The 12,090-nt window shown below is 41.8% G+C and overlaps 2 long non-coding RNA genes across 2 annotated transcripts; one reads left to right on the top strand and one right to left on the bottom strand.

Annotated features, from left to right (window-relative positions):
- Nucleotides 1-5,627: 5,627 nt before the first annotated feature.
- LOC124192332 lies at nt 5,628-5,974 on the bottom strand. The gene is made up of 2 exons (XR_006873691.1): nt 5,844-5,974; nt 5,628-5,745 (listed from the first exon to the last, which is right to left on the bottom strand). It is a non-coding gene; the product is annotated as an uncharacterized LOC124192332 (long non-coding RNA).
- A 76-nt stretch (nt 5,975-6,050) lies between these two features.
- Nucleotides 6,051-6,582, top strand: LOC124192331. Its single transcript, XR_006873690.1, has 2 exons — nt 6,051-6,175; nt 6,236-6,582. It is a non-coding gene; the product is annotated as an uncharacterized LOC124192331 (long non-coding RNA).
- Nucleotides 6,583-12,090: the final 5,508 nt, after the last annotated feature.

Genomic DNA, 12,090 nt, shown 5'->3' with positions numbered 1-12,090 from the left:
GCTTAGTCATTATCTCTACCTTGGCACCAATCAGGATCGACTTATCTCGGGATCCCCCCCCCACCACCACCACCGTCGCCCACCGCCGCCACCACCACTGTGCACGACTGCTACTGCCACTATACGCTTGGCGCATTATAAGCCTCGTTCAATAGTGTCATGCTGCCGTTGGCCCTAGAGTTTCGGTTGTTACCGCGCTCAAGGCTGACTTTTGCAGACCGACAGAACGAACCAACGAACTTAATCCCCACCTCCCTCTCTCCTTTTCCCTCCACCGCCAACACGTTCGGTCAAAGTCCCGCAACCCACGCCCGCCACCACCACCACCACCACCGTCTTTCTCGTTCGTGCAATGTATAGTAGTACGAAAGGAGGGGGGCACTTACATTCCCCTATATACGCGCTGGCTGGCTGGCTGGCCGTTTGCTTGTCTCCTCCACATTGGCTGAGAGCTGTCCAGATAAAATCCAATTATTTGCGCCGAGTTTTTGTTTTTTCTTTGGCGTCTTTGGCTATTCGGTGACGAGATGGCATATCCTGGGCGAAATGGAGCGAAGAATAAACGAATCGTAAATTTGGATCAAGGACGGGTTATTTGACACCAAATCAAACAAAAGGGGCTGAGCTCCGGAGAGAGAGAGAGTGTGTGCGTGTGTACTGTATACAGTACTTTAGACGTGGAGGACTGTATTCAAAGTCAGCAGATCGGCAATCACGTGACTGGGCATGGTGGAACCCACAAATGCGACTTGTTATCACTTCGCAACAGAATTTCATTTAACTTTTGATAGGATTGCATTGACGACTATTCGGGTTATTCTTGTATGACGTTCTATTTCTTCTTACACGAGTCGATCGTCAATAAAATGCGCTGAGATATTATCTTTTTACTTAGAAGATTGCTATTTAGTCAATTAGTAATAATGATTGCAGATGCGCAAAACGTTGGAGTGAGCTGGGAATCGTTCCAGTTCACACAGCCGAGAGTTGCTCTCTGCGCGGTTGGAACTCCGTTTCAAGCTAATAGCCACCGTCGCAGTTATACGGCAGAATGGAAGCCCAGCGTATTATATAGTAGCCTATTGTTTTGTTTCCTAAATTGGGTGTCGTGTTTCCTACCACACGTTTCAAACTGAAGGCTCGTGTAATGGACTTGTTGGCTGGCTCGCTAGACGCATTCAAGTGTACATACTATTCATCCACCCCGTGTATGAACAAACATCACACAGAACAGCTTTTTTTTTGTTCTCGCTCTCGCGGTGATGTACATTTGAATATTGAAGGGAAATAATAGACGTTACAATGGCTGATTTATCGAGGGTTCTGTCTAAAAGTATCGCCTTTCACCGATTTTTTTTTTCTCTTTCGTCTCCAAATGCTCCAGAATTAGACAGTTAATTTCTCATTTGTTCAAGATTAACTCTGGTGTAAATAGGCTTATATTTGTCAAACCCGATATAGTTACTATTTACCATCAGTCTGAAAACTGCGTACACATATCTATCTCCCTACAGTTTCCGGCCCAATTTTTTTTGTTTTCAAAGATATTTAGGCCGATTCCAAGTTTAAAAAAAGTGCCCCCAAAGATTTTTTTTTTTTTTTTTCAAACTTGTCGACTGACTTTTCCAGGGCATTTCAACATACGGAGAGGAGGTTATATTTTTTTGTCTCTCCCCCCCCGTTGGCTCAAAAAATCGATAAAATTAAATAAATCCAAGTCCTAGCACTGTATGTGAGAGCCCGTCGAAAATCCGCCTACTTCCGCCTGAAAGGTAAACGATAAACCCTCCGACTATACTAGCGTGTTGTAGATCGATCAAAGTCGGCACGCCGGAATGATCCCGAGCGCTCCGATTTGTTCCTCCCAATACGTCCTGTATATATACGCCCGGGTTCCCTTTTTTTTCCTTTTTTTATTTCTCGGTAGGTCTTCTACACTTTTCTCTTTCCGAAAGAGAGAGAAAGAGAGAGAGAGGATGGATTGAACCTTATCGATTGAAAGTGTTGTGTTGTTGTGTGTGTGTGTGTGTACATATAGAGTCGTCGTCGCCCGGTGTTTGTGTTTTTTAGCCGAGCATTTCCCCCCGCGTTTGGCTGTTGATTCAGCACACAGAACACGTCAATTCCATCTTCTCTCTTTTTTTTTTACCCTTCCAATTGGATGAAATGTGTTGTTGTTGTTGTTGTTGCCGGGTTTGTTTGATCGGGCTATAGGGCAGGAGGAACCAAAGGTGGTAAATTACTCGGCAATGCTGACGACTCTTGTGTAAAAGGAAATAAAAAAGAAGGAATATAACTAAAAAAAGAAACGAGTCCTGTGCCGAAAGCGGTCGATCAATGGCCGGGTTGTACAGGAGGAGAAAAGAGAGAGAAGCGGACGGAGAAGAAGAAGAAGAGTAGCGAGAGCCCTGATGTTGCAAACGAGTGCCAGAAAAGTGGGGAACACGGTACAACATCATGCACCCCCCCTCAAGACTTGCTCGATCGGCGCTTATTGACGAGTGACGCTGCCCTTGGGAGAGAGAGACTCTCAATTTAGAACCTTCTTCTTCTTCTTCTTCTTCTTTTGCTTCTTCTTCTTTCCCCCCTCTTCGATTTGCCCTTTGCTTTTCTCTATCTGTGTTCCGGGCATACGTGTCCACATGTGTACAGCAGGGTGTAGTACACACCTGGGATCAGCGATCCTCTTCGTTCCCACACATATATACATGCACACATCGAGTTAGATATAAGGTTTCGAAACTTGCCACTCGGAGCGGATCAGAGTTTCACTTTGGACGTCATTCCAACATGATTTCCGCCGTCCGTCATCGAATCCGCCATTTTCAACTGGTTGGCGTTCGTTCGTTCGTAATAATAATAAGAGGCCACGACGAATAGCCGATGCCAACAACAACAACAATTTCCTCCTCACAACTCTCTCATCCGACCCCGCACCTTTTCGACTTTGCTCACGCCGCCTGCCGTTCGGGAAAAAACAGATCGATACTTGTATTCATATTATATAAGATATAACGTCCTATATATAATCGCCCTTTCTTGTTTGTGTTGTTGTTATACCCCGCGCCGTCTCTTCCATGTGAAGGTCTCTGCTGGCTGGCTTGGCTGTAGGCAACCGCTGCTAACATGATGAGCGCTTCATTATCATCAGTCGCTTCCCCCCTCCAGCAGCTTCCAGTAGAGCGCTCGTGTAATTAATCTCACCTGTCATTGCCGCGCTCCTCTACGCCGTGGCGTCGATAAATTCTCCAATCAATTACCGACGCGTAAAGCTTTAAAGTCTCTCCCTCCCCCAGTCCCCCCCCCCCTTCATTCTCTGCTATTTTCCGAAAAATTCCTTATCGGCTCGGGATATATGCGCATAGTGAAAGAAAAAGAAAAAAAAAAGACATGCGCGCAAAAGACGATGGATGGATGGGGAAATTTGAAACTATTAACGAGTCGAGGCGCGACGACAAACATGTTTTGGTTTTATTTTCTTTTTTCTTTCTTCTTCGACAACAACAGAACTCTGAAAAATACCTTGCCGAATCGAATCAAATTAATTTTAAAAGATAAGCGATGATTTTTATTTATTATTGCGCTGCGTGCGTCTGTTGCTTGGAATTAGATTTTTGTAGGTCGACAAAACCTTCGTCGTTGGACCGTTGAACTTTGACCGACGCTTCTCATTTCTTCTAATCTTGAAAAATGTAATATAGTTTCTTTCTCCTTTTTTCCACGTTAGTCTCTCCGTCACCTTCGACGCAGATGTTTAGGTTATTTCAAAAGGAAAAATAAGGAGAGAAAAATAATTTTTTTTTTGCTTTTTCTTGTGGTTCGTGCGTGTTTTCCCGGCCGAACCCTTCCCTTCTTTTTAACGTTCAATTCCAGCCGAGTTGAACAGACTCTTTTTTCCTTACTGTTTTTTCTCAGCTGAGCGTAGGAAGAAGGAACACGATACGATTCATCAGGAACTAGTCGAGTAAATATGCCACAGCAGACATGGGAAAATAGAGAGAAAAGTCAGACTATATAGAAGAAGAGTCAAGGAAAAGTAGAGTAAAAAAAAAAGGGAGCGTGATAACCTTTGAGAATATTTTCTGTCCGGTCAAGTCTATCAACAGTCGACTATATTATATACTTGTAGGCCGGCCAAGTTATAAGGGATATATTTGTTTATCAAAATTATTTTGATTATAAATAAATATATATTTTTTTTAATGGGATAGAGACAGCCATTCAAACTGGGAAAGCCGAACAGGTTTGTTGGCTGTTGGCTATAACTTCCGAATACATCAATTAGGCCTAAAAATAGCTTCCCGATTTAAATGTCAGAGTCTCATTCAAAATCAAAGAATAAACAGAGCGAGCGTATGGGGTGCGGAATGAACACTTTTTCCAAAAAAAATGTTCAATAATCGATTACCATATTTGATGTGAAAACAAATTGATAATCGATTTGAATATTGAAATCAAGTTGAAAATATATTCAAAAATTGAAAATCTTTTGAAAACGATTTCATAAATTGAAAATGATTTTGAAAAATGAAAATGATTTCGAAAAACTAAAATGAATTTGAAAAACTAAAATGATTTCGAAAAATGAAAACGAATTCGAAAAGTGAAAATGAATTTTAAAAATGAAAATGAACTTGAATATCTATATACATTTTACTGGTGACTCAAACTTTGCCGGAGGTGCTTTAAAGAAAAAGCAAAGGCCGCTGTCGTTTACCCGGCGGGCGTGTCTCAACATTTTATGTCCTCAACGAGCGTAAATGTATGATTAACTAAGTGATCCTTTTTTTTAGTAGAGTCGCGGACATTAGCGACATATTTTGTCTAATGAACATTATAATATAATATTTAAATCGATGTTTACTTAAGTCTAAACTACAATATTTTCATCCATATTCATGTTTCAACTGATTAACCAGCGCTTATTTCACGTATCATATTATTGGTATGGCTACGTATTTATATTCTGGAATCGACCAGTTCTGTACGGAAGAATCATTTGAGATTACATTTCTGCCTTCAACTCAAGCTGTCACAAGCTTAAAGTAATGAATGTTCAATTCAATTGATCTGCAATAATACAAAATTAAAACCTATTTTATACTAATTGATAATGGTAACTTAAATGGTGAAAGTCACCATCTTCTAACAGCAGCGTGATTAGCCCTAATTTCTTGACTGTCAAAATTTTTCTCGTTTAGTATACCTCTGCCAATGAACAGAAGAGTTCATTTGCTCAATTAACTGGATAAGCAAATGTACATTAAAGCAAGAAAGAAATGAACGGAAAACTGTTAATAGCACATTCTGTTTAATAAAGTAACGGTCGATTGCATATTCTATCATACGTGTAGGCCGGTCAAGTCATATGGACATATTTATTTATAAAAATTATTTTCATATAAATAAACATTTATTTTTCAGAAAAAAGGGGTGGAGAGACAGCCATTCAAACCGGGAAAGTCGAAGCACAGGTTCTTGTGTATATTTCTCCTGATTTCTTTGCCATCTCTCTTCACGCTCGACCAGACGATATCGACCTACATAAATATTGTTTCTTTTTTTTTCTTTTCGTTTTTATTTTGGTTGTTGTTGGGATGGAGCGAAAAGAGAGTGACTTGATACGATAAAGATACAAGTTTTTTATTCGATTTTATTTTTCTAAATGTTAAATATTTATTTGATTCGGTCGGTGTTTTGACTCGGTGGACGAGACCCACTGCGGAATATCGGCGGTTATCTGCACTTTATAATAAAAAATAAAGGCGAAATAAAAAAGAAAAGTCAAGAAAAAAAATTCGAAATAAAAAGGTCATCGTCGAGGTGAAATGGCTGCAAGGTACCGGATATGACGACGAAGCGACACGTCCTATTATGCCTGGCAGGAGGAGCCAGTCGTCCCATCTGATAACCTTTCCTTCTCTCCATCTGTAATATCGAAAAAGAAGCGCCGGCAACTCTCCAAAAACTCTGCTGTGGGCAAAAACAAACATTTGTGTGAGTGAGGCAGAATTTCTTTTTTTTTTCTTCTTCTTCTTCCCCCGTTGGCTTTTTTCGTTTTCCAGACACGTTGCACAGACCGATGCGCTTGGATGAAACACGCGCTCAGGTTTCCTGCTGCCCTTTTTCTCCGTGATGCGGGCAAGAGATCGAAGACGTCGCCTCGTTTTCACATGTAATTCACACAACAACCAAGTCAGCGCCCAGCAGCGATTTCTTTTTATTATTTTCACAGTTTACACAAATTTGGAGAGACGAGCAGTTTATTGTTTGACGCCGCGTTTCGCACACTCTTCATCATCATGCCAAAGTCGTTAGATTTCCCTTAACGATACAATAATATCGCAGCATTGTGTAGAGAAGAGGAAGAAAAAGAAGGCCCAGCAGCGAGACTGGGAAGTTACGACTATGGAAGCGAGTGAGGTCGTTTGCGCTGCCTAAACGATGATGGATCTTTTCTTGGAGCGGAGGAGAAAATGGGCGAGGCGGATGTGTGAAAGGCGCTTCATCTTTGAATAAACACAGATATGTTGTACTACTACCCTCGCACTATCCCTGTGCTCATCAGAAATAAAACAAAACGAAAAGAAAAGGTCTTCTGGTTTTCACTAAGAGTTTTTACGGCCGTGGGCTGTTCTGTCACTTTCGAGACTCACCCTCCCCTGAACCAAATAACAACACACGCAGAGCGGAGCTAGAAGAAATATGTATAACTTGCATGTGTTCAGTGTCAAAAAGTATTCATCATTTCGGATAGCGGTGATGGTGGTGGTGGTGGCGGGAAAAGGGTCTTTGAAATGTTTTGAAATTCGAATGCCACAAGTCTTTCAAGACTCTCAAGTGGCTGGCAATATTTATGCGTCTTGTGATACGCCGATTGGATTACTATTCAGCGCAGTCGTTATTTACGACTGCTGGACATATTTTCTTTACGAGTGGGAAAACCACCCTCCGTGGAGAGAGAAACCAAAAAAAAAAATGGGATAGGCTGATGATGCTGGGCGCTGGCCCACCTATACAGCAGCAGCAGAAGGAAAAGGGGAAAACTCAACAGAGAAAAGTACTACAGAGATCCATATCTGTTTCTCCTTGTCTGATCTGTACTGATGACGCTCCCCGGCCAGAGGGCTTCAACGACAGTCTGCTGGCCTCCTTATTACATGAATGCAACAATAGCATAACGTGGTATATATTGGTGTTGGTTGTCAGAGTCCGGAACACACAATGAAAAGGAGGAAAAAAAAGAGTAATTTGAAGATTGGAAATGATAAAGGTACCTATATGTAGCATCCAGCAATGAATATGCAGCGGTAGCCGTCCAGCAGTCCAGCAACTGGCCTCTATACTATCTACAAAGTCCGTCGTCCGTCTTTCTCTCTCCTGTGTACACACAACAGCAGTCGACAGAACATGTACATATAATATAATAATAAAAAGGTGCTTTTCCGCTCGACCAGAAATGATCTTTTCATTCAATCGACTCTATCCATGTTCTCTTGCGGCGCTCTCTCTATATGTACCTTATACATCTCTCCTATGCTTGTAGACTACATGGACTACTACTACTCCTGTGTGTAGTACAAGTAGTAGTAGTAGTCCCACTTGGAGGAAAGGCTGCCCAGGGCAGGCCCCCACATCCCTCCTTTTCTCTCGTTCCTCCTTTTGATTACCAACAATAGACCCCTATGGTTATATAGGGCTAGTGCTGCTTTCAGGGAACTCTCTCTCTCTCTCTCTACTGACGTACACAACGTCCGACAACACACACACACACGAAAATCCATACATTTATACAGGCAAAGAATAATGCCCTCCCCGGAAAAAAAGAAGAAGGGGGAAGAACTGAAGAAGAATAAGAAGGAAAATGGAGAAGAAAAACGGAATAAAGAAAATAATAATAATAATAGAATTGAAAGCTAGAGTTTGCCTGCCCTCCTCCGTATTATAGGTACAACATATATATACGGGAAACGATGGGAGAGATGAATCCTCCTGCCGCTGAGAGATGCGTATATACCTTGATGATGGCCACAGGTAACTCGAGACTTTTTCAAGGATCGTGAAGAGAGAGAGAGAGGGGAGGCTCCGGAGAGATTCTAGTTGAAGAGTCTCTTTCTCTTTTTATATGGGCCCAGCTCTCTTCACCTTTTTCTTGTTCTGGGTGAAACATCAGGCCACAACAGCAGCTCACCTTTTTTTTCTCTCCTTGGGATCTAGACAACATTCCTCCGGTGTAGCTCAAGCATGTGTGTAGGCCTACACTACACACACACATCGAGATCGTTTTACACCACTCACTTAAGATTTCTGAACAAGATCTTCTTCTTCTACTTTTCTATTCAACCCGATTTTCAACGTCTATAATAAGAGGAGCTCTTTCATTTATCTCGTAAAGAAACTTCCCTCTTATATTGTCTGCCCCCCAAAAAATATTATTATCGGTCGTATAACCCACGGTGGACATGTGCAAAACAATTATCAGCCAGGCTTATATTCCCGTTTTCATTTTTCTATCTACTATATCGTTTGATATATTTTTTTGTGTCGACGAATCAATTTTTATTTTGGCCTCGTTTGTTCCCCAAAAACGACAGCAGCAGGGGGAGAACTATATCAACTGTTTGAAATTAGATATTTATGTACCTCTCCTGTGTTGTGTGATGGGTCCTTTTTTTTCCCTTGCTGCTGGATGATGGGAAGGGGGGCGATCGTCCGATGGATTACCACAGCATGAGGAATTCGATGATCGGCTGATTGAACGCGCCGGAATGAGAGTAGTTCTCCTCTTTTTTTTTTGGTTTGGGTTGGTCATTCGATACATCACACACGCAAGCTGCTACTCTACGAGCTTCCTATTTTTTGATTTGGTCGTAATGGCGAGCTGCTTGTATGCCATCATCACATTTTTCCGACTGTGGCTTTTTTTTTCCTCTCCAGCAGTCTTTTGTTTTGTTGTCTCGAAAATGTGCCATATGCGCCAGTTGAGACGCCCTGTAAAACAAACACATTTGGCGCAAACATTGTTGTAGTAGTTTATCAGAATTCCGTCCGTCCGACACACAATCGCTTATGTGTGTGTGTGTGTCATCGCAACGGTCCACAACACATCGCACCGAACGTGTATAACCCTTTCAGTGGCGGTTCTCACATCGACGATCGGAAAAGAAACCGGTCGAAGCGAATTGAAAAGTTTCTTGTTCGCTTTCCCATTCCGAAACTTCCGCTTTTTTTTCTTCTCTCTTCTTCCGTTTTTTTTTCTTTTCATTCTATTTTATTCGATTGAATGACTATATCTACACACATCACCGGTTCAGTCATTGACGGAATTTTCCTCTTTTTTTATTTGTCGATTGTTGATTGTGTGTGTCGTCCCCATTGGATTTTAAAAGTCAGTGCTGTAGGGCCATGGATTATTTTAAGTTTCTCACATTTGTCGCGGCGTCAACCCCAACCCCATCACTAGACTATACACTATACTTTCAATTTTTCATTATGTGTGCTCAGAGTGTGTGTGCTCTCAGTTTATACACTCTGATTGAACGTTTGAAAAAGAAAAGGAAGAAGAATCGAAAAATAAAAAGGAAAAAACGCTGCTGCCCAGTTCCACTGTGTGTATATATCTATCGAGAGCTATAAGGGTGAAACCAGAAGGAAGGAAGTGTCTGCTGTCTATATACTATACTCTATAAAAAAAAAAAAATGCGAGCGCTGGATGACGATAGACTCAAGTGGGGAGGCAACCCGTCACATATATAGTTCTCTCTTCTTCTTCTTCTTTCTTTCTCCTTTTCTTTTTATAGGAAATACTTTTATTATATATATTGGAGGACGGCACGATTCTCCGGGAGCGAATTGGGCGACCGAAGAGTGCGCTGCTGCCGCTGTGTGAAAGAGAGAGATTTCTTTTCTGACGGTACTTCTTTATATATATATAGACTCTCTCGTGTAATAGACCACCTTGCTGATGTGTGTACTTTGAGAGTGTGTATGCCCAACTCTCTCTCTCCTAGCTGCTGCTCTCAAGTCGTGTACGCGTAGAACCTCTCTGTGACTTGTTCGACTGGAACATAAACGGCTTATAGAAAAATAAGACCTTTGGAGATTGATTCGAAAAAAAAACGTTATACAACAATTAAAAGGTTTACCAGCGGAATGAAGAAGGAAAAACCTTTCATTTTCTGTGCTCTTACCGTTGCGTCAATGTCCGGACCCCCTGCCGGGCCGTCCATAGTACAAGGTAGTAGTAGTACAAGACGGGAGAGAGTGTAGTTATAGATAAAATAGTTTGTTTAGTGGCTTTTAACAGACTAAGAGATCCGTTGGACTGGAATAATCACATGAATATATGTGTGTGCTGTGTAGAGACTAGAGAGAGCCGAAGAATGGAAGGGAAATGTTTTTAGTAGGCCTATATGAATGCAAAGAGTTCCAGCAGCGCTATAGTAGTCTGCGTTGGCCCTTCCTCCCTCCCCCCTTGAGCGCCATATGTAGGTATAATATAGATATCCTAACTAGAAAATATTCCTTGATATTTTGCGCGCAAAGGTGAAAAAAGCCCTTTCATTCATGGAACATATTTGATTGTTAAGGACTTTTTCATGTTCCCTTTTCATATATATACGACGGCATACATACCATACACTATAGTGCACGTCTGATGTATAGTCGTTCGTCTATTAGTACACACGCACTTTTCTTCTTTTTTTAAAGGGCCCCCGATGATGATGAAGAGGGTAGATATGCCGAATCTTACATAAGAGAGGGCGGAGAAAAAAAGAAAAAGCCGAGGGGGGTTCGACGACTCTTGTGCGGTCTCCTGTTGGGAGTCGTGAATGTCTAAAAATAGAAAAGAAAAGGTGGACCAATAAGACACAAGGGCTTCTGTTCTTCCAACAAGGACCCGCAGTGCACAGGAACTTTGCTGGAGAACGGAGGGGCGCCGCATAGAAATGTAATATATAAGAAAAGAATGTCGAGAGAAGCTATTTGGGATCCCCTCAACCAACCAAATCGGCTTTTTTTCATTCTTATTCCTACTTCTTTTTTTTTCTTCTGTTAAATGTCGCACGGCAATTTTCCGCATCGTCTCACTCTCAAAGTGCAAACACAAAACACACACACACGGGGTGAAGGATAAAACGCGGCGGAGGCCACTCGAGTCGATCGGTGAGAGCGGCTCGTCGTCGTCGATCCTGTACTATTCCTGTTGTAATAAAACATAATAAAGCTCGCGCCACGGGGAAGAAAAACGTTCGACATTCTTTTCTGATTCGCCTCTTTTCTCAACGTGAAATGTTAAGGGCGCCGGTGATGATGACGCGAAACAAAACAAGGGGGGATCAAAATGCCAGGACCCCCGACATTCGACTCCTGAAATTGCATTGGTTCTTCATTCTCTCTTTTTTTAAATAAAGAGAATAGCTCGTCGTCGGTTTTGGGATAGAAGAAGAAGAAGGGAAAAAAAAACGATGGGACTCGTGAAATGTTGAGATGATGATCGAAAACCGCGCGGCTCTTATCCGTTGCGTATATAATAGTCTGCCATCATCACGAGGTATATAAATATACACCCATATAAAGCGCACCAACAGCTTTTTATTGTCCTCGAAAAGCTGCTGAAGCTCAGTCTTGACTTGTTAATCGCTGGGACATACTATACAGCAGCAGCAGAGTCTCTCTTCTTCTCTTCTCTTAGAGTTCCATCCGATCCCTTTTCATTTTGACCATCAGAGACCGTTTTCAACGCATTATAGACCGCGGTCTCATATTTTAGACCTCTTGGAAACTCTTTTTAATCGGCAAAGCTCTTCATGACACACAGTTAGACGAACGACCGACTCAAATCCCGTGCAAAGGATTTGACGAATCCCCATTGAATCTATAATATTAGCCAGAAGGTAAGAAATAACGAAAGGCTATTGCAAAATGAAACCGCTGCGTCTCTTCTTTTCTGTAATATATAATGTCGACAACGGCTGAAATTCCTGACGGAACTAAATACTTTTTTTTGTTTCAAAAGCGGCGCGGTTGTGATGATGATGCAATTTGCGGTCAAATTATTACGGCCCCCGGCGGGAAATTGTAACTAGT

This window comes from Daphnia pulex, chromosome 4 (assembly GCF_021134715.1).
Source record: "Daphnia pulex isolate KAP4 chromosome 4, ASM2113471v1".
Classification (NCBI taxonomy): domain Eukaryota; kingdom Metazoa; phylum Arthropoda; class Branchiopoda; order Diplostraca; family Daphniidae; genus Daphnia; species Daphnia pulex.
The sequence above is the reverse complement of the archived record's forward strand: the minus strand, read 5'-3'. Positions and strand labels throughout refer to the sequence as shown.